Source organism: Haematobia irritans, chromosome 2 (assembly GCF_050003625.1).
Source record: "Haematobia irritans isolate KBUSLIRL chromosome 2, ASM5000362v1, whole genome shotgun sequence".
Taxonomy (NCBI): Eukaryota; Metazoa; Arthropoda; class Insecta; order Diptera; family Muscidae; genus Haematobia; species Haematobia irritans.
The window spans coordinates 152,025,975-152,050,591 of NC_134398.1; the positions used below are offsets into that span (position 1 = coordinate 152,025,975).

The window sequence follows — 24,617 nt, forward strand, 5'->3', positions numbered from 1 at the left end:
GCCCATTTGCAATACCATCCGACCTACATCAATAACAACTACTTGTGCCAAGTTTCAAGTCGATAGCTTGTTTCGTTCGGAAGTTAGCGTGATTTCAACAGACGGACGGACGGACGGACGGACATGCTCAGATCGACTCAGAATTTCACCACGACCCAGAATATATATACTTTATGGGGTCTTAGAGCAATATTTCGATGTGTTACAAACGGAATGACAAAGTTAATATACCCCCATCCTATGGTGGAGGGTATAACAAAACGAGCAAGAGCTTAACAAACGAAGATATCACGGAGCACCCCGACAAAGAAGAAACGAAAACAAAAAAAACAATTCAAATAACAACAAAACCCCCCAAATCAGTTTGCTGCTGTTATTGTGGCTGACTGTTTGCATTCAATGCAGCAATAACAACGACGTGCAACAAGTGAATTCTTTTCATTTTCAAACGTCAGGGAATAGTCGCAGAATACGCGTCGCGATACTTCAATACGCATGAAAAAAAGAACACATACAACGGCTGATCAATAGTCATAGTGAATGATTTTAACACACGGTGACATTGAATTCTAGTGCGATAAAAACAAAAACAGACCAGAACAAAGAAAAACAAAATTTCAGTAAGGATAGCAAACGAAAATTATTAAAATAGTTGGTTTGTTAACAAAGAAAAGTGCAGTATTGTAGTGAATCAAAAAGGAAATCCCCACAGTAATAATTAACTAAAAGTGGGCGGAAATTAAATTAATCCCATAAATTAATTAAAATCGAATAGTTAGTTTTATGGTTAGATAACCCGTAAAATAACTTCACTTCTTCATTGATAAGACAATTTTGGTGGTATCATATTCAAGTAACCGAAAAAATACCCACAGATAGCAATGAAACCCAAACAAAAACAAATGATATGGAAATTAAAACCAACAACAACTGGCTACCAAAACAAACCAGAAATGTAAACAAAGGCGTAAACAAAACCGCAAACCATTCTCATTTTGTGAGGTTGTAGGGTTGACTATGCAGAAACATGTTTTTTGTATTGACGGCTTGTTGTGAGAATATTCTGAACCGGTTGATTATCCCCGACTTCATTGCATGGATAAAGTTTAATTCAAATGCAACAACAACTACAATAAAACATTTTCGTCAGTTTATCAAATAATACGAAACAGCTAAAAATAATCGCTTACAGCATTGTTTTGTGTGAAAGTTTATGACGATTATGATTATATCAAAATGTTTTATACAATTTTTGGAATTTTGTGACGATTGCGTGAATGATTAGAGGAATATTCAGTAAATAATTGTATTTTATATGGTATACATGTACATATCTAGATTGCCATAAAATTTTACAACAAAGAAATATATATAATTTATTGGCCCCTTTATTAAGGTAGCTGCAAAAAAACACAACACTACCTCATTACATAGTTCTGATGCTATCTGAAACATTTGCCTTTGAGTTTATTTAAAAAGAAAGTTATTCTTATGGGGATTAGGCGTACTAGTGAGAATGCGTTGTTGGCTGGAAAACATAACTTCTTGCGAGCTTAACATTGGCCAAAAACTTGATTTTGACAAAAAAAACAAGTAAGTAAAGTAGAAAGTCGGGCGGGGCCGACTATATCATACCCTAAACCACCATTAAAGAATTAGTAATCATAAGCATTTGTGGGGTAACATATAGGACTGGGAGATAAACCGCAGTTGCATATATAAGAAAATTAAGATGTCTATGGGTGCTTTGTGTCAATCTGACTATAGCTCATAGTCAATGTTGCCAGGGAAAATGTTCGGTTTACCCTACAAGGACAAAAAAAGTTCCCTTCTTTCCTATATATTCCCAAACAATTTTCCCTACTATATTTTTCGTTAAATTTAAAAAATTTTACGGCTCAACTGCAGTTTATGGGCCCCTCACCGAATTGCTTAAAATTAATATATGTTGTGTCATTCGGTGAGCTGATTCCAACAAAGTGACCCATACCCGGGGGAAGTACCCGGGTCTTGAGATATAGCCCTCCAAAGGGTCAATAAAAACTTGATATATCTCTTTTGTTTTTTGCCCAATCTAGACAAACTTGGTATCATATGAAAGCTTATTCAATGCACTTTTATACGCAAGAAAATATCTTTTTAATATTTAATTTAGTTTGGGAGATATAAATAAAAAAAGAAAATTTTTACCCTATTTTTTTGTTATTTTCATTATATCTCAAAAAGTCTTCGATGATACCCTAATATTTTTTATACATAGCTTGAAAGCCTAGTTTCTGGCCATTTGATTGATGTACTACATGTCTTTATAGGTCCATTTTTAGCAAAGTTATTGAGCTTTTATTCTGAGTAGAAAAAAAATTGTTTTATTACTGAAATAATTTTTGTATGTTGTAAGTATTAACCCAAGGGGGAAAAGTGGCCGGCCGGACAGAGTCCAAAGTGGGCTAACGTGGACCCAAGGGGGGAGAGTAAATATGTTCTCCCCTTGTGTTTGCGTTAGCCCATTTTGGACTCTGTCCATAGGAGAAAGTCTTAAACCCCGGCCGAAGGCCGGCTACTCTCCCCCCTTGGGACCACGTTAGCCCACTTTGGACTCTGTCCGGCCGGCTACATTTCCCCCCCTTGGGCCTGCGTTAGCCCACTTTGGACTCTGTCCATAGGAGAAAGTCTTAAACCCCGGCCGAAGGCCGGCTACTTTCCCCCCTTGGGTCTGCGTTAGCCCACTTTGGACTCTGTCCATAGGAGAAAGCCTTAAACCCCGGCCGAAGGCCGGCTACTCTCCCCCCTTGGGTCCACGTTAGCCCACTTTGGACTCTGTCCATAGGAGAAAGTCGTAAACCCCGGCCGAAGGCCGGCTACTTTCCCCCCTTGGGTCTGCGTTAGCCCACTTTGGACTCTGTCCATAGGAGAAAGTCTTAAACCCCGGCCGAAGGCCGGCTACTCTCCCCCCTTGGGACCACGTTAGCCCACTTTGGACTCTGTCCGGCCGGCTACATTTCCCCCCCTTGGGCCTGCGTTAGCCCACTTTGGACTCTGTCCATAGGAGAAAGTCTTAAACCCCGGCCGAAGGCCGGCTACTTTCCCCCCTTGGGTCTGCGTTAGCCCACTTTGGACTCTGTCCATAGGAGAAAGCCTTAAACCCCGGCCGAAGGCCGGCTACTCTCCCCCCTTGGGTCCACGTTAGCCCACTTTGGACTCTGTCCATAGGAGAAAGTCTTAAACCCCGGCCGAAGGCCGGCTACTTTCCCCCCTTGGGTCTGCGTTAGCCCACTTTGGACTCTGTCCATAGGAGAAAGTCTTAAACCCCGGCCGAAGGCCGGCTACTCTCCCCCCTTGGGACCACGTTAGCCCACTTTGGACTCTGTCCGGCCGGCTACATTTCCCCCCCTTGGGCCTGCGTTAGCCCACTTTGGACTCTGTCCATAGGAGAAAGTCTTAAACCCCGGCCGAAGGCCGGCTACTTTTCCCCCTTGGGTCTGCGTTAGCCCACTTTGGACTCTGTCCATAGGAGAAAGTCTTAAACCCCGGCCGAAGGCCGGCTACTCTCCCCCCTTGGGTCCACGTTAGCCCACTTTGGACTCTGTCCGGCCGGCCACTTTTCCCCCTTGGGTTAATACTTACAACATACAAAAATTATTTCAGTAATAAAACAATTTTTTTTCTACTCAGAATAAAAGCTCAATAACTTTGCTAAAAATGGACCTATAAAGACATGTAGTACATCAATCAAAAGGCCAGAAACTAGGCTTTCAAGCTATGTATAAAAAATATTAGGGTATCATCGAAGACTTTTTGAGATATAATGAAAATAACAAAAAAATAGGGTAAAAATTTTCTTTTTTTATTTATATCTCCCAAACTAAATTAAATATTAAAAAGATATTTTCTTGCGTATAAAAGTGCATTGAATAAGCTTTCATATGATACCAAGTTTGTCTAGATTGGGCAAAAAACAAAAGAGATATATCAAGTTTTTATTGACCCTTTGGAGGGCTATATCTCAAGACCCGGGTACTTCCCCCGGGTATGGGTCACTTTGTTGGAATCAGCTCACCGAATGACACAACATATATTAATTTTAAGTAATTCGGTGAGGGGCCCATAAACTGCAGTTGCTCCTATAAATTTGTATTACGACCACGGTTGCCACAGTTGCTAGAATTCTACCCAAATTAGTAATCTTTTTTGTTAAATCTTTATAAAAATAAAATTTTGGAAAAAGTTTCTATAAACAAATTTTTGTGAGAAATTTTTCTATAGAAATAAAATGTTGACAATAAATTCTATAGAAATAAAACTTTGAGACAAAATTCCACAGAAATAAAATTTTGAGAAAAATTTTTATAGATATAATATTTTGAAAAAAATTTCTATAGAAATACAATTTGACAAAATGTTCTATAGAAATAAAATGTTGACAAAATTTTCTACAGGAATAAAGTTTACCACACATTGTTAAAGATCAAGACTTGCCGGCTTCTAATTTCTTCCTTTAGAGCCACCAAAATGTAAAAATTATTGCAAATTGTGTTGAGTGAAAATGTCCTACATTGTGGCCCTAGGGACGTTAAATATTAGAAAAATCCTACATATAGGGATTTTCCCCTACTTCTAGCAACACTGGCTGTGTTGATATTGCGCCTACGGAGATACTATGAAACTAATATTGAGCCCATTATTAAACAAGTATATACGGCCGTAAGTTCGGCCAGGCCGAAGCTTATGTACCCTCCATCATGGATTGCGTAGAATCTTCTTCTAAACACTGCCATCCACAATCGAATTACTTAAGTTGCGGTAACGCTTGCCGATGGCAAGGTATCTTGAAACCTCCTAACACCATCTTCTAAATTGTATGTAAGTCCATACGTGGTATATATTAAATCAAAAAAGATCGATCCAATACGTATATAATTAAGTTTGACAAAGTAGACATACAATTTTGACAAAATTTTCTACAGAAATAAAATTTTCTATAGAAATAAAATTTTCACAAAATTTTCTACAGAAATAAAATTTTAACAAAATTTTCTATAGAAATAAAATTTTCACAAAATTTTCTATAGAAATAAAAAATTTGACAAAATATTCTATAGAAAGAAAATTTTGACAAAAATTTCTAAAGAAATAAAATTTTAACAAAATTTTCTATAGAAATAAAATCTTGGTAGATTATTTGTGGCTCGAGTGGCAACCATGATTATGAACCGAATAAAACTTGAACAAAATTTTCTATAGAAATAAAATTTTGACAAAATTTTCTATAGAAATAAAATTTTGAAAATGATGAAAATTTTATTATGAACCGAATAAAATTTCAACAAAATTTTCTCTAGAAATAAAATTTTTACAGAATTTTCTATAGAAATAAAATTTTGACAAAATTTTCTATAGAAATAAAATTTTGGTAGATTATTTTTGGCTCTAGTGGCAACCATGATCATGAACCGATATGGACCAATTTTTATGTGATTGGACCAATTTTGGTATGGTTGTTAGCGACCATATACTAACACCACGTTCCTAATTTGAACCGGATTGGATGAATTTTGCTCCTCCAAGAGGCTCCGGAGGTCAAATCTGGAGAACGTTTTATATGGGGGCTATATATAATTATGGACCGATATGGACCAATTCTGGCACGGTTGTTAAAAATCATATACTAACACCATGTTCCAAATTACAACCTGCTTGGATGAAATTTGCTTCTCTTGGAGACTTCGCAAGCCAAATCTGGGGATCGGTTTATATGGGGGCTATATATAATTATGAACCGACGTAGACCAATTTTTGCATGGTTGTTAGAGACCATATACCAACATCATGTACCAAATTTCAGCCGGATCGGATGAAATATGCTTCTGTTAGAGGCTCCACAAGCCAAATCTGGGGATCTGTTTATATGGGGGTTATATATAATTATGGATCGATGTGGACCAATTTTTTCATGATTGTTAGAGACCATCTACCAACACCATGTACCAAATTTCAGCCGGATCGGATAAAATATGCTTCTCTTAGAGGCTCCACAAGCCAAATCTGGGGATCGGTTTATATGGGGGCTATATATAATTAAGGACCGATATGGACCAATTTTTGCATGGTTGTTAAAGACCATATACCAAAATCATGTACCAAATTTCAGCCGGATCGGATGAAATTTTCTTCTCTGTGAGGCTCCGCAAGCCAAATCTGGGGATCGGTTTATATGGGGGCTATATATAATTATGGACCGATGTGGACCAATTTTTGCGTGGTTGTTAGAGACCATATACCAACACCATGTACCAAATTTCAGCAGGATCGGATGAAATTTGCTTCTCTGTTAGGCTCCGCAAGCCAAATCTGGGGATCGGTTTATATGGGGGCTATATATAATTATAGACCGATGTGAACCAATTTTTGCATGGTTGTTAGGGACCATATACCAACACTACGTACCAAATTTCAGCAGGATCGGATGAAATTTGCTTCTCTTTTAGGCTCCGCAAGCCAAATCTGGGGATCGGTTTATATGGGGGCTATATATAATTATGGACCGATGTGGACCAATTTTTACATGGTTGTTAGAGACCATATACCAACACCATGGACCAAATTTCAGCCGGATCGGATGAAATATGCTTCTGTTAGAGGCTCCACAAGCCAAATCTGAGGGTCCCTTTATATGGGGGCTATACGTAAAAGTGGACCGATATGGCCCATTTTCAATACCGTCCGACCTACATCGATAACAACTACTTGTGCCAAGTTTCAAGTCGATAGCTTGTTTCGTTCGGAAGTTAGCGTGATTTCAACAGACGGACGGACGGACGGACATGCTTAGATCGACTCAGAATTTCACCACGACCCAGAATATATATACTTTATGGGGTCTTAGAGCAATATTTCGATGTGTTACAAACGGAATGACAAAGTTAATATACCCCCATCCTATGATGGAGGGTATAAAAAGAGAAAATCGTTAAATTAGTGTGGGTAATAAATACAAATTTGTAAAAATCGAGCAATATTGTTATGTAAGAGGTACAAATACGTATAAGTACGATCGGCTAGTACATCAAAATTTGGAATTTGAGTAACATTGGTTAATAAATAAGAGTACTATGGCCAAATTTGGGAAAATCGAGCGATGCATATATATGGAAGCTATATCTAAATCTGAACCAATTTGCATAATATTTTGCGGGTTTGATTAATACCACAAAAGGTTACCTTGTGCAAGATTTGAGTAAGATCAGTTAAGGAATGAGGCCTGTATGGTCAAACATAAGGTTAGTAGGGGCGAATTTTCAAAATCAGGTGATACATATATGGGAGCTATATCTACATCTGAACCGATTTCGATGAAATTTTGCACATATAGTTAGTACTATAGATGACTGGATCTAGCCAACTTTTAGTAAGATCGGTTAATAAATAAGGGCTCTATGGCCAAATTTGGGAAAATCGGGCTATACATATATATGGGAGATATATCTAAATCTGAACCGATTTCGATGATTTTTTGCACATATAGTTAGTGCTATAGAAGACTACATTTGGCCAAAGTTGAGTAGGATCGGTTGATAAATAAGGGTTTTATGGCCAAATTTAGAAAAATCGGGCGGTACATATATATGGGAGCTATAGCTAAATCTGAACCGATTTCGATGATTTTTTGCACATATAGTTAGTGCTATAGGAGACTACATTTAGCAAAATTTGAGTAAGATCGGTTCATAAATAAGGGTTTGATGGCCAAATTTAGAAAAATCGGGCGATACATATATATGAGAGCTATATCTAAATCTGAACCGATTTGGATGAAATTTTGCGGACTTGAAGGGCGATGGAAAAGATTACCTTTTGCCAAATTTGGTGACGATCCGTTTGAAAAAACGCGCAACGTGACCCCATTTGTCGAAATCGGGCGATACATATATATGGGAGCTATATCTAAATTTGATCCGATTTCTTCCAAATTCAATAGCGTTTGTCCTTGTGCCCAAAAAACTCCCTGTACCAAATTTCATCAAAATCGGTTAATAATTGCGACCGGAATCCTGTGAACAACAAATACATGGACAGACGGACACCAAGCGCTAGATCGACTCAGGAGGTGATTCTGAGTCGATCGGTATATATTTTAAGGGGTCTAAAATCAATATTTCTGGTAGGCACATTTTTTGGCCGATCAAACTTATACCCTGACCACTATGTGGTTTAGGGTATAAAAAACAAACAGAATTAATTAAAATGTATTCTTACTAATAGTTCAGGAGGCTAATCACGGCATTCGATATCGAATTCATAATCGTATCGAAAAAATTGTCGATACGATTAAAAGTTTGGATCACGGCCAGAGAATGAAGCCGACCCATTTTTGTCGGCGGCGGCTGACATTAAATTTTTGCATCCGGCGGCGGCGGCTTGACGGCTAAGCCGATATAAATAAGTCTCTTCGGCGGCGGACAATTATCCATTATAAAATCAATTTGAAGTTATTCGAATGGTAATGAGATTAGTTGTACAACCAATCTTACAATCAAATTTACATTTCATTCAAATTTTCTGAGGTAAATTTTTGCAAAATTATTATAACACTTTTAAATAGATTAATTGGAGTTGAAAGGCTCAAAATTTTGACTAAAATTACTACAATTATTAATAAAGTTTTTTGATTTAATTATTTTTGATTAATTGGCGGCTAAATTTGAGTCGAGATGAGCCGACATATTCGGCGGCGGCGTCGACTGGCAAAAAATGGCCGGCGGCGACTGAAATCGGCGGCGCGATTCGGCGACTTCATTCTCTGATCACGGCATTCGATCGAAATTTGATGACATTTCTCTAGCATTGCCAACAGCAAAAAACCAAGAAGAACAAAAAGAATTTGACAAAATTAATAGAAACAAAATAGAACGTAGAAAAACACATGTTTTTGAAGATTTCAAAGTAAAAAGTAAATTGTATTGCATTATATCTTATGGACCCATATCTCTTTTTACACTCCTCCGAATTCCTTCCTAATTGGAGGATGAGATAAATATAAAATAATTCGGCGACAAATAAGGAATAAAAGTGCACGTTGTTTTACATGGGTTTGAAATGGTGAGCACTGTTGGAAAGTCGTATTTTGCAGGCTCAATGGACGATTTCGGCTGACGAAGGAGGCATTCAAATGGAAAATAATTTTTGGTGGCATGTCAACGTCAATTCAATCGCTTTACAATTGTCTGCCTTAAAGGTTTTTGCCAGTGGAAGCCTTCATCATTCACTATTCTTACAAGGTAGTCCAGAAGCGTTATGTTGTCACGGAATGGTACGGTAATTGGTTGATCACAACCTCTTGGATATCGATCTAACATGTGCACTTTATATATGGTTCTTTGCCAAGCTAGGATGCTCGCAGCAGAACTCGACTATGACCAATTTTTGTTTAACTGGAGTTGCATTAGTCCTAAATATAAAAATATGTTCATTATATGTAAATTTACTACAAATTAGCAACAATTCGAACTAAAATTAATATATTTACTATTCTTATATGGCGAATACAATGTAAAAAATATTTTACAATTGCAATTTACCAATCGAAAAAATTGTCGATCAAAGAAACTCGATATCTACTCCCGTGATCCGAAAAATTTAGATTTCGATCAAAAGTTCTCGATATCGAATGCCGTGATTAGCTCCAGCTTTTATTATATCAAAGGTCATTCTATTGGTCTGACTGAATCATTAATGGACTGAATAGTCTAAGTGAGCCTGAATCTTAATCGGGCTGCCACTTTAACCTAACATTCTATTCCTATCTTTGGAATATAATAAATTATAAATTATTGGGATAGAAAACACAAATGAGATACACATCTAAAGATAGCTATTTTTTAAAATTATAATGGCACAGGAAAAAATATGTATCATATTAGTCCTTATAAATACAACTATAGTTTTGTTGGTAGTAAAATTATGCTCGATGTGTTTTTTAGAAATAGAAACTTCATTTACATATATAGCTAAAATAAATCAGAGACAAAAAAATTAACTTACAAAACACTTGACAAATCAAATATGACACAATTAAAAAACTTGACAATCAAGCCCGTCTGGCAGCCCTAGATATAGAGGAACGTTCTTTGTCTCGGCCAGGATAAAAAAAGGAAAATTTCTATCCAAGACCAAAACCTTTTTCACCAGAGTTTACATCAGTTACTAGTGTTTACACCAGCTACTGTTGTAATTATTTTGTACTTTAACATTGAATAACGTTTCTATAGAATTGTAACAATAATGCATAATATTAATCTTTTTGTTGTTGATAGATTGAGGTTAAGATATCATTTCCTATAATTATTTATTGGAGGCAATTAAAATAACATTTTGAAACATTTAGTGATTAGCAAAACTTATTGATTGTTTCAATAATATTGAAAGCAAATAATATATTTATTTTATTGGTGAATAACTTAAGTAGAAACACAGAACAATTACATAAAGATCTACTGGTTTCCTTTACTCTACTCTATACACAGAAAAAAAGTAAAGTGTTTTATAGCAAGAATGAACTACATCGAAAATTGAACGCAATTATAATACACATTTTGTGATATCCACAAAGCGTTATTAAAACCGAGCAAATTTAATTCCCTGGTTTATTTTTTACAATTTACAGTAATTGAACTTTATACTCACTTTAGTTCATAAAATGTTTCATTTGGGCTGTGGAAAATTTCAAAAAAATAATAAAATTAAACTACAAACAAATATTTTTTTTCAATATAAATATGTTAAATGTAGCGTTAGTTTAACTTCGGATTTTTCCAGTGTACATATTAATTTTTGTAGTAGGTTCAAGGTTTTGAGAGTATTGCAAATATATTTGATCAACGTATATGAACATTGAACTAAATATTTTTCAGGTTGCTCCGCTTTACCTATAATGATTTCTTTTATACTGCATAATTTTTTGGTACATTTTGATCCCAAATTACGTTGAGATCAGTTTTAAGCTTCGAATATTTAAACCGCATAATGTTGTTACTACTTTCCTGAAGTGCTAACAACATTATTACTCCTGAAGTCTAGCAGTGATTTTTGACGAAATGCATATAAAATTACTGTTAGGTTAGTTTAGATCTAAGTTTTAAAAGACACTTTATAAAAAATTTAATACAAGTTCATAATTCATATTTTTTATTTCGAATTTTTTTGCACTTTTTTTAAGGAGTGTGCTACCTTTTATTGCGTGTAAAAAATTATTTGCACTAGAACAATCCGCATTTTATTTTGAATTAAAATCCCAGAAAACGAGTTTAAATAAAAGTAGTTTAGATTCTCAATCTATGATCCGGAAGTAGTGCAAACTTGGATCATCTCTAATGAATTGTACGGAGATTTATCATAGGACGGAAATACTCCGTTTTTAAATCCTTTGCACTCCCAGCAAAAAAAGCGTTGCCAAAAAAGTAGTGAAAATGTTCTTTTTGGATCCGGAAGTGGTGCCAAATTGACGCAGAAGCGATGAATTTAATATGGGCTTGTCATAGAACGGATGTCCACCATTTCAACAGCCGCTGCACTGAATTTGCATCACTTCTTAAGGTGTGAGGCGAATTCAGTGTTTTGGATGTTAATTAAAAAATTTTGTGATATTTTGACAAACAAATAATTTTTAAAATTTTTTATGATTGTTAATACAAGAAGTTTCCGAACTGCCCTCATATAACGCTTGTCTGGAACTTTTGTGATCAAATATTTTCAAAACTTCGAAATTTTTCGACAAAGGATTTAGTATTTTTTCCTACTAAATTTAAATAATTTGTACCATTTTATTAATTCTTAATCTGTTTTTAACCTATTGGAACAAAAAAAAAAAAAATACATTTCCCATTAAAAATATGAAAAAAGCGAGTTATAAAGAAATTGACTCAAATGAACTTCCTGTACAGTTAAAATAAAGAACATCTTTGGGAGAACATATTCTGAAGTTTTTTTAAAGTTGTGCCCTGAGAAGAACTTCCAAATTTTTTGCTGGGCTGCTTTAGAAGTGGTGCCTTGAAAAAATTAAAAAAAAAATGTAAAAAACAAAAAATTTTCACAAATTTAACTTTTTATTCTTTCTTATAACACTTTTATTTTCTTATTATCTAATTTATATAATTTGAACAAGTAAGGAAAGTCTAAACTCGGGCGGGGCCGACAATATTATACCCTGCACCACTTTGTAGATCTAAATTTTCGATACTATATCACATCCGTCAAATGTGTTGGGTGCTATATATAAAGGTTTGTCCCAAATACATACATTTAAATATAACTCGATTTGGACAGAATTTTATAGACTTTTACAAAATCTATCGACTCAAAATTTAAGTCGGCTAATGCACTAGGGTGGAACACAATGTTAGTAAAAAAAATATGGGAAACATTTAAATCTGAAGAAATGTTAAGGAAACTTCGCAAAAGTTTATTTATGATTTATCGCTCGATGTATATGTATTAGAAGTTTAGGAAAATTAAAGTCATTTTTACAACTTTTCGACTAAGCAGTGGCGATTTTACAAGGAAAATTTTGGTATTTTGACCATTTTTGTCGAAATCAGAAAAACATATATATGGGAGATGTATCTAAATCTGAACCGATCTCAACCAAATTTGGCACGCATAGCTACAATGCTAATTCTACTCCCTGTGTAAAATTTCAACTAAATCGCACCAAAAAAATTGGCCTCTGTGGTCATATGAGTGTAAATCGGCCGAAAGCTATATATGGGAGCTATATCTAAATCTGAACCGATTTCAACCAAATTTAGCACGCATAGCTACAATGCTAATTCTACTCCCTGTGCAAAATTTCAACCAAATTGGGGTAAAACTCTGGCTTCTGGGACCGTATTACTCCTTCTCGGGCGAAAGATATATATGGGAGCTATATCTAAATCTGAACCGATTTCAACCAAATTTGGCACACTTGACTATAGTACTAATTGTTCTTCTTGTGCAAAATTTTAAGCAAATTACGGTAAAACTCTGGCTTCTGGGGCCATATAAGTCCGTATCAGGCGAAATATATATATGGGAGCTATATCTAAATCTGAACCGATTTCTTCCAAAATCAATAGGGAACTATTGTGAGCCAAAATACATACTTGTGCAAATTTGAAGTCGATTGGACTAAAACTGCGACCTCGACTTTGATTACAAAAATGTGTTCACGGACAGACGGACATCGCTATATCGACTCAAGAGCCCACCCTGAGCATTTTTGCCAAAGACACCATGTGTCTATCTCGTCTCCTTCTGGGTGTTGCAAACATATGCACTAACTTATAATACCCTGTTCCACAGTGTGGAGCAGGGTATAAAAACTTTCGCACCCACCAGGATTTGAACCTGTGCATCATAACAGAACGCTTTAATACACTCAGCCACAAATGCCATTGAAAACGAAGCGTCAAAATGTCAATTCAAATGACACCAAAGCATAGCATTTTAACTACTTCTCGATATGTTTTTTATTAGTATGAATAAAAAATAAAGAATGCAGGTTCAAATCACACCAGCGGTGAATTTTTTATACAATATTTTTCTAAGATATTATTTTTATTTAACATTATACATAATTTTTATTTTATTAGTTTAGGTAAATAAAATTCTCGTAATTTGCAAAACCTTATCAAAAGAACTTCCTTGGATGTGAAAAATTTTTACTTTAAAGGCTCAAATAAGGCATTTTCTAAAACTAATGCAAAATAACTTCATCGGAAGTGGGGAAAAAATTATGGAGGATCGCGGAAAGCTCTTAAAAAGAAATATTCGTGGAACAACTTCCTATTTAGCATAAAATATATATAACATATTTACGCACATTTTTATTTAATTTACAAAATTGATTCATTCGATCAATTTGTGTGACCAGTCTATAAATATAACATAATTTCCTATAATTATGACAGTGTCACCTCACCCATTTCCATTTTGGAATCCCTATTTACTGAGCAAAAAATATTGGTTACATTATTCTTGTAGTATCTATCACAGTTATATATCTATGGCGCCAGTATTTTTGTTATTGTCTAGTTTTTTACAGTTCTATCGAACATTTTTATTTGTACTTGGTGGTTGGTTGCTTGGACCATTCGTTCGTTCATATTGCAATCAAATGCTGCATTGTTTGACAATCTTCTGTGGTTGCCTTTGTTTATCGACCATTAGAGTTCAGTTGTTGGCCATGGGGCGCAGGGGAAGATAGAGGATTGTAGTCATAGACAGACGACGAGCAGACTCTATGCAAATACAATAAAGACCAACGCTATGCGGCAGCAGCAACAGCAGTATCAAAGTCGCCAACGCCTACACCTTGTTTGGGGGTCTTTGTTTTTTTGTGCAAAGACCCCCCAATCGATGATGACTGAAGCATAACAATGTGAAATATCGAGGAGGATCCTACTTAACACTCGATACAAAACATCATCCATATTGCCAGGTGTAACCATATGTGTGTGTGTTCGTGTGTTTAAAACGCCCCTTAATAGAATTGGAAAAACGCCCAAAATTTTATTATTATTTTTTTTAAGAATATACAAATTTGTCGCTGCGGAAGAGATAAGTGGAAAGAGGAAAACATTATAGGCAATAAATATGTGTGTGTCCATTATAAGAGATATTAAATGCTAAGTAGTTGCCACCAAATTCTTTTAATTCAAGTTCTGTCAGCCGGAGAAGAATACAGAGAATACACATTTTTTTCCTACATGAAATGTTAGGATGTAGAATGATATGGTTGGTAAATTGATATCAATATGCACTTATTTCATTTTTAAATCGTAAAAATTTTTCGGCATTTAAACATTTGTTTACGTATGTATTATTCATTGCATATTTATTATGGCAAATTATATAGTATTGCCAACGATTATTAATTTTTTAATCTCATCACTGGGCATCGTTTTGGATGTGATTCTTCAAATAAAACTAAATCAATAAACGTGAATGTACAAAGGAAAAAGTCCTTCGGTAAACTGAAATGAACTTAAATTGTTTATATTTAACCAACCGAAACGATGTTTTTCACATAATTCTCAAAAATAGTAAGAACTAACTATGGTCTGATTATTATGTGGCTACAATATTTTTTTATACCCTCCACTATAGGATGGGGGTATATTAACTTCGTCATTCCGTTTGCAACACATCGAAATATTGCTCTAAGACCCCATAAAGTATATATATTCTGGGTCGTGGTGAAATTCTGAGTCGATCTAGGCATTTCCGTCCGTCCGTCTGTTGAAATCACGCTAACTTCCGAGCTAAACAAGCTATCGACTTGAAACTTGGTACAAGTAGTTGTTATTGATGTAGGTCGGATGGTATTGCAAATGGGCCAAGAGAAGCAAATTTCATCCGATCCAGCTGAAAGTTGGTACATGGTGTTGGTATATGGTCTCTAACAACCATGCTTAAATTGGTCCACATCGGTCCATAATTATATATAGCCCCCATATAAACCCATCCCCAGATTTGACATGCGGAGCCTCTAAGAAAAGCAAATTTCATCCGATCCAGCTGAAATTTGGTACATGGTGTTGGTATATGATCTCTAACAACCATGCTAAAATTGGTCCACATCGGTGCATAATTATATACAGCCCCCATATAAACCGATCTCCCGATTTGGCTTGCGGAGCCTCTAAGAGAAGCAAACTTCATCCGATCCAGCTGAAATTTGGTACATGGTGTTGGTATATGGTCTCTAACAACCATGCTAAAATTGGTCCACATCGGTGCATAATTATATATAGCCCCCATATAAACCCATCCCCAGATTTGACATGCGGAGCCTCTAAGAAAAGCAAATTTCATCCGATCCGGCTGAAATTTGGTACATGGTGTTAGTATATGGTCTCTAACAACCGTGAAAAAATTGGTCCATATCGGTCTATAATTATATATAGCCCCCATATAAACCGATCACCAGATTTGAACTCCGGAGCCTCTTGGAAGACCAAAAATCATCTGATTCAGTTGAAATTTGGTACGTGGTGTTAATATATGGCCTCAAACACCCATTCACAAATTGGTCGAAAACGGTCCATAATTATATAGCCCCCATAAAAACCGATCCCCAGATTTGACCTCCGGAGCCCCTTGGAAGAGCAAAATTCATCCGAATCGGTTGAAATTTGGTACGTGATGTTAGTATATTGTATCCAACAACCATGCAGGAATTGGTTCATATCAGTCCATAATTATATATAGCCCCCAAATTAACCTCCGGTGCCTTTTGGAGAAGCAAAATTCATCCGAGTCAGTTGAAATATGGTACATTGTGCTAGTATATGGCCGTTAACAACCATGCCTAACTAGGTCCATATCGGTATATAGTTATAGTCAGATAAATCGATCCCCAATCACACAAAAATTGGTCCATATCAAATTCATAATTGTACATAGCCCTCATATAAGCGACCCCCATATTTCAATTCTGGCTCTCTACGTACCGTGCAAATTCCATATCTATTCGTAATTATTTGTAGACTTACCTATACATACTTTTTTTGTCTAATATATACCACGTATGGACTAACTCACAATTTAGAAAACGATGTTAAGAAGTTTTAAGATACCACAACCCAAGTAATTCGATTGTGGATGAACTTACGGCCGTATATACTTGTTCTTTTTATACCCTCCACCATAGAATGCGGGATATACTAACTTTGTCACTCCGTGTGTAACACATCGAAATATTGGTCCCAGACCCAATAAAGTATACATATTGTGGGTCGTGGTGAATTTTTGAACCGATCTAGCAATGACCGTCCGCCCGTCCGCTCGTCTGTTTAAATCACACTAACTTCCGAACAAAATAAGTTTTGGACGACAAGTAATTGCTATTGATGTAGGTCGGACGGTATTCCAAACAGGCCATAGCAGGTTTAGGTATAGCCCCCATAAAAAACCTCCTACTCCGGAACCTCTTGTACGAGCAAATATAATTCAATCCGGTTGAAATTTCGTACGTGGTGTTAGTATATGCCCCCTAATTAGGGTTTTTTCCCGGGAACGGAAAACGTAGTTTAAACAGTTCAAGAGTATAAATTTATGTTGTTTAATTTTCTTGCTTTTGTGTCGTTAACATTGAAAATTTAATCAGGTTACAAAAAAAAAAGTGGGACCATTTTGGTTTTACTAAGGTCAATTTGGCTTCAATAAATTTGAAAAAAAATCAAAATTAATGAAATCGTCTTTATCTTAACGCCAATGCTAAAAACATTCAAAAATAGGAGATGCTTTAAGCAATTTAGTTTAAAAACAATTTTTGCCTGAAACATAACTTAATTCCTACTAGAGGTGTGCACGTGACAAGAAATTTTCTTGACTCACGCGTGAGTCGTTTTATTATACGTGAGTCACGGTATTTTTCGTGACTCAGTTGCGTGAGTAAGATTTTTCCGTCGTGGATGTGCGTGAGTAAAATATTACGTGCACACCTCTAATTTCTACTTGAAGTTGAGTCAAAATTTTGACATTTAAGTGGTCACGTTAACACGTTTATAAAGGTCTTTGATAGCACATGAAGGAAACGACAGAAAAAAGAACAAATTCAAAAAATCCTTACTTCATTCATTTCTTTGGATCGCAACCAATACCAAAATCTTTAGTGTAAAGACAAAATCATTGGAACCGAGTGAGCATTTTTGTTCTCAGTGTATATAATATCTCTCATAAAAATCCCTTAAATTGAAAATGATGTAGGGTATTCAAAAATTTTGCAAGTTCATCTGATTGAAGTTTGTATGGGTCTAATGAACATTTAATTAAAATTTGTGAAAGTAGTTATTAGCCTTCTCAACATTCCCCACTGTGTAAATTAGTTTGCGTGATTTATAGGACAATAATATTCACTTTTATTAGCATTTTTATAGCTAATTATTTAGATATTTAGTTATTGTAAATATGAGTCAAAAGCCGCCACAGGTTTTTAAAACAACGAAAATTAAAACAATAAATTTTGTTTCCATTTCAAGCAAGAAAAACAAGCTATCGACAAGCAAAACACATAATTCTTTCCTCCCAAACAAAATTTTAGACAAGCAATATCGTTTCCCATTTGCTTTTCGCTATAAGGAAGTTTGTTTGCAAGAAAAGTATATACATAATTTTTGTGATAAATGTTGATAATTTTACAGGATATAAAACAATCTCATAACGACTAACTCAAAAATATTTTTTTTTAATTTTCTAGCTAATTGCATCTTCTGCCACATTTATCTCACTTGCAAATTTTTTTAGTTCCTACAAATTTGATTTTCTATTTTGTGTGTGTGTGTGTGTGTGTTTTTTTTTAATTTTACCTTTCTCCGACGGAAAATCGAACCGTGGACCATACAGTTTGTCAGCCAACAGTAAGCTGTTATAACATATTTATATAGCACAGTTTTGGGCGCCCACAAGTCGATGTAGAGAAACTTTATTTAACAGAAACATACCCTTTAGTTGGCCAATTCCTTAAAAATACAATATTCCGAAAGGACAATAATGTAATTTTACACGTATTCTAAACATGTAAGCTAGATTTAAAAAATATTTACGACATTACATACTACTATATTACATTTTTACTATGAAACTTCAACATGTGTATTATTATAGACTTCAAGTTAGTAAAGAACAGTGCTTGAAATAAACGAAATGGAGTGTGATTTTTAAATAAAAATTATTATTTTTTTAACAATTCTTTTTTTTTGTGGTGATAAAAGTTTGAAATTTTCGTAGAAATTAAAAAAAAAAACTGTAACAAAAAAAAACGTTCTCGATATACGTTTTCAAAAGGTTTTTGTGTTCTTTGCGTGTATCCCTGTATTTCTATCGCCACTACCGCGTGAGAGTTTAACATTCGAATTCCAATTATTTTGGGTTTGTACGTGAGTACATTTTTATTTGGACAGTTTTAATAAAATGGCATTGTTTCATTGGATTTTTTTTTTTTTTTTGATTGTGAGACATTGTGGCGATTCCGTTCATATCAGAATATCTGGTATAATGCCGACGAAATGGTTTTTCAAGGTAGATGCGTTTATTATACCCTCCACCATAGGATGAGGGTATATTAACTTTGTCATTTCGTTTGTAACACATCGAAATATTGCTCTAAGACCCCAGAAAGTGTATATATTCTGGATCGTAGTGAAATTCTGAGTCGATCTGAGCATGTCCGTCCGTTGAAATCACGCTAACTTCCGAACGAAACAAGCTATCGACTTGAAACTTGGCACAAGTAGTTGTTTTTGATGTAGGTCGGATGGTAATGCAAATGGGCCATATCGGTCCACTTTTACGTATAGCCCCCATATAAACGGACCCCCAAATTTGGCTTGCATACCCTCTATAAGAAGCAAATTTCATCCGATCCGGCAGAAATTTGGTACATGGTGTTAGTATATGGTCTCTAATGACCATGCATAATTATATATAGCCCCCATATAAACCGATCATCAGATTTGACGTCCAGAGCCTCTTGGAAGACCAAAATGCATCTGATTCAGTTGATATTTGGTACGTGATGTTAGTATATGGTATGCAACAACTATGCAGGAATTGGTTTATATCAGTCCATAAATATATATATAACCCCCATATAAACCGATCCCCAGATTTGACTTCCGGTGCCTCACACAAAAATTGGTCTATATCAAGTTCATAATTGTATATAGCCCCCATATAAGCGACCCCCATATTTCAATTCAGACTCCCTACGTACCGTGCAAAAGTCCATATTAATTCGTAATTATTTGTAGACTTACCTAGTCCACGTATGGACTAACTCACAATTTCGAAAACGATTTAAGATACCACAACCCAAGTAATTCGATTGTGGATGACAGTCTTTCGTAGAAGTTTCTACGCCATCCATGGTGGGGGGTTTATAAGATTTGGCCGAACTTACGGTCATATATACTTGTTTAAAATTATTCCCCAATCCATTTTGAGTTCATCTTGATTATCATTGTTCCATTTTTCTGACGTTAATCTCTTTAAATTATCACATTGACTGTCTATATATTTTGTGCATTTTGTGTTTTTATGACCGGCCAATGCCTCTTTGTTTGCAAAAAAATTTTCCATGGCCCACCACACCAAATATCACACCTCCAATTGGCACCCTCATACATTTTCCGCCATACGACATTGACTGCTTGAAATTTATTCAAAATGAGTTGTTTACATATTTTTTTTTTTTATTTTTTAAGTTGATATGCAATAAATTAAAATGCAAAAAATAAGAATAATAACAAAAATATAGATAATAATAAAGTGAGTGCAATAAATGCATACCCGCAATTACTTTTATAATACGTTATAGTTTTTGTTTTTATAATTTATCAATGGAAATCCTTCAGATATGACAAATAAATTACTCGTATATCACGGATGCAATTTTTATAATGATATGAATACAATTTATTGAAATGTTGTTTAGCCAGTGCTTTGGGCTACTAAATCAATATGAGAATTATTCCGGATAATAGCACAGTCGAAAAGTTACTTCGAAAAACTAGATCCAGAATCGGTGTGGTCGAAAAAGCAAGGCCACAGTGTGGTTCACAAGTGCCATATGCAATGGATTACACTCTGCGAAACCCTTTTTCAAAAAACAAGAGACCACAAGAGTGGTCCAAACGGACATCGCTAAATCGACTCACAATTTAATTCTAAGACGATCGGTATACTAAACGGTGGGTCTGGGACTGGTCCTTCTTGGCGTTAAATACAAATGTACAAATTTATTATACCCTGTAACACATAGTGGTGAAGGGTATACAAAATTAGGTACCCTATTCACTACATGAAAACCTTCTACGTTCTCTGAAATGTTGAAGTAAATCGGTTCAGCTGTTTCCGAACTTACCCGGAACATACAAGATATAAACAACATCAACATATACATTTCTGTTATTTCGATATGCGTATTTATTATCAGTGTAAAGGAAGTAATCGAGTATTGGGGAAGCTAGCAAGATCATTATAGTTGGAAATTTTGAGATTTCTATTTATTTCATTTCAATAGAATTGAAATAGCTGAAAATACCTACATAACATATACCCTTTGACTGAAATTATCTGATCTAAATAAATGAAATATTTTCGTGACATTTATTTCATTGTTCTATTTTACTAAGAAAAGAAAAAAAAGATGCCACCACATTTGAATAGAATTATTTTAATGTTCATAGATTTCGGTGCTTATCAACAGAACAATGCTTGTGTGCGCTACCCTTTAGATGAACTAATCACTTCTAAAGATTATGCGTACGTTAATTGTGTCCACAATGAAATTATCAGTCAACAATGAAATGCCTTCAGAAGCGGACAGAAGACCGAAGCCTATCTATCACATTTAGAAGGAAATACACTTATAATTGCTCGATGTGGTTATAAATTATGAAAGTGTTGACATTTTCTTATTACGTGCCAATGGCGGGGATTCAGTGGCACGCGGTGATTTTTTTAACAGTATTATACTAAGACAAGTAAATACGGCTGAAATTTCGGCCAGGCCGAATCTTACTCTCGTACTCTCCACCATGGAGTGCGTACAAAATGCTACCAAAGACTATCATCCACAATCGAACTTCTTAGTTTGTGGGCACACTTACCGATGTCAAGGTTTATTAAACCTTCTTAGCATTGTCGTCTATATTGTATGTTAGTCCATATGTACTCTATTTTAGATAAAAAAGGCAGAATAAATACCTTTAAATAACTCTTTAGTTATTGATCTTTTTATATAGAGGAAATATATAATTATGAACCGATATTTCCGCATGGTAATTAGAAAGACATATTTCAAACGGATCTGATGAAATGTTTTCCTTAATGAGGCTTCCTTAGTTAATTCTTATGGGATTGGTTTATATGTTATAGGAGCTATATAAAATTATGGACCGATATGGACACGGGGGCTCTATGTAGTTATAAGGGAGCCACCGTGGTGCAATGGTTAGCATGCCCGCCTCGCATACATAAGATCGTGGGTTCGATTCCTGCTTCGACCGAACACCAAAAAGTTTTTCAGCGGTGAATTACCCACCTCAGTAATGCTGGTGACATTTCTGAGGGTTTCAAAGCTTCTCTAAGTGGTTTCACTGCAATGTGGAAAGCCGTTCGGACTCGGCTATAAAAAGGAGGTCCCTTGTCATTGAGCTTAACATGGAATCGGGCAGCACTCAGTGATAAGAGAGAAGTTCACGACTGTGGTATCACAATGGACTGAATAGTCTAAGTGAGCCTGATACATCGGGCTGCCACCTAACCTAACCTAACCTAACATGTAGTTATAAAGAGATATGTACCACGGAATTACAAATTCAATATACTCTCATCCTATGGTGGAGCCAATCTTGTGATGTCCGTCCGTCTGTCCGTTGAAAATCACGACAAATTTCGAACGAAGCAATTATTAAGATGTTATTGAAGTAGGTTGGATGTTATTGCAAATGGGCCATTTTATAGCCCCCATATTAACCAACCCCAGGTTTGGTTTGCGTTTCCCCACTGGAGGAGCAAATTTCATCCGAATCCGATGTTAGTATATGCTCTATAACACCTATGCAAAAATTTTTCCATATCGGTTCACAGTTGTATATATAGATATAGACAATTTGGTAACTTTTTTTCTATAGGAAATTTTGTCAAAATTTTATTTATTTAGAAATTTTTGTCAAAATTTTATTTCCATTGAAAAATGTTGTCAAGATTTTATTCTCATTGAAAATGTTGTCAAACTTTTATTTCCCTACAAAAATTAGTCAAAATTTTATTTCAATACTCGTATATGCTTTATAACACGCATGTACAAATTTGTCCACATCGGTCCATAATTGTATATACAGATGTAGATAATTTGGTAAATTTTTGTTTCTATAGGAAATTTTGTCAACATTTTATTTCTTTAGAAAATTTTGTCAAAATTTGTTTCCCATTGAAAATTTTGTCATAATTTTTTCCACTGAAAATTTTGTCAAAATTTTATTTCAATATTTTATTTTATAGATATACCGGTATGAAGTGAGCGACAAGATAAAAGTGTTTCAATAACGAACATTTGTTGTGAAGAAGCCTTTATTTTTTTGTTTCGTATGACATCTATGAAAAATATTTACTATACAACAAACCATCGATCATATTTTTAAAAATGTCGAATTTTGTACCAGAAGTGATGAATTTTGTACCAGAAAGTGTTGATATGCGGAAAGCATACATTTTTATACCCCCCACCATAGGAAGGGGGGGGGGGGGGTATATTAACTTTGTCATTCCGTTTGTAACACATCGAAATACTGCTCTAAGACCCCATAAAGTATATATATTCTGGGTCGTGGTGAAATTCTGAGTCGATCTGAGCATGTCCGCCCGTCCTTCTGTTGAAATCACGCTAACTTCCGAACGAAACAAGCTATTGACTTGAAACTTGGCACAAGTCGTTGTTATTGATGTAGGTCGGATGGTATTGCCAATGGGCCATATCGGTCTCTAATGACTATGCAAAAATTGGCCAACATCGGTCCATAATTATATATAGGTCCCATATAAACCAATCTCTATATTTGACCTCCGGAGCCCCTTGGAAGAGCCACATTCATCCGATTCGGTTGAAATTTGGTACGTGATGTTAGTATATTGTATCCAACAACCATGCAGGAATTGATTCATATCAGTCCATAATTATATATAGCTCCCATATAAACCGATCCCCAGATTTGACCTCCGGTTAGAGGTGTGCGCGTGACACGAAATTATCGTGACACGCGTGATTCACGCGTGAATCACGTGAGTCGTGAATAAAATCTGAAGCAACTCTCGTGAATGTGCGTGAATGGGACTAAAACAAATATGTCGTGCGTGAGTGTGCGTGAGTAATAAAATCGGTTCGTGAATGTGCGTGAATAAAATTTCTGCAAAATCACGCTTACGAAAAAAAATCAAGATTTAATTCTTACTCGTATGTTAACTGAAATTGATTTAGTTGTCGAACTATATTTTATTTATGAATTGTATTACCCTTGCTCATTCCCGATGGGAAAATGCCATGAGTCTCGTGAATTTGTCGTGGATCACGTGAATTGTCGTGAATCGTGCGTGAGCGTGAGTCTGTAAAAGTACTTCGTGCGTGAACGTGCGTGATTACTGCTTTTCATTTCGTGAATGTGCGTGACTGGGAGTGGCTACGACATTTATCGTGCGTGAGCGTGCGTGAATAAATATTTGACTTCGTGAATGTGCGTGAGTGTGAGTGAAATTGCACTCACGCTCACGCTCACACCTCTACCTCCGGTGCCTTATGGAGAAGCAAAATTCATCCGATCTGGTTGAAATTTGGTACGTGGTGGTAGTATATGATATTTAACAACCATGCCAAAAGTGCTCCATATCAGTCCATAATCATATATCGGTCTATAGTTATATATAGCCCTCAGATAAATCGATCCCCAATCACACAAAAATTGGTCCATATCACGTTCATAGTTGTATATAGCCCCACATAAGCTACACCCATATTTCAATTCTGGCTCTCTACGTATCGTGCAAAAAGTCCATATCGATTCGTAATTATTTGTAGACTTACC

The 24,617-nt window shown here is 35.5% G+C and overlaps 1 protein-coding gene across 5 annotated transcripts in view; it reads left to right on the plus strand.

The window, feature by feature from the left end:
- The first annotated feature begins 374 nt into the window (after positions 1 to 374).
- Positions 375 to 24,617, plus strand: part of LOC142226561 (sodium- and chloride-dependent glycine transporter 1) — a 64,557-nt gene continuing 40,314 nt past the window's right edge. Inside the window, exon 1 of one of the 5 annotated variants that reach the window (XM_075296639.1) lies at positions 375 to 655. The gene's annotated coding sequence lies outside the window, so the exon portion shown is untranslated. Of the gene's footprint in view, positions 775 to 975; positions 1,594 to 8,959; positions 9,097 to 24,617 lie in introns of those variants that run through there. The other 4 variants (XM_075296635.1, XM_075296638.1, XM_075296637.1 and 1 more) reach the window with 4 other exon arrangements.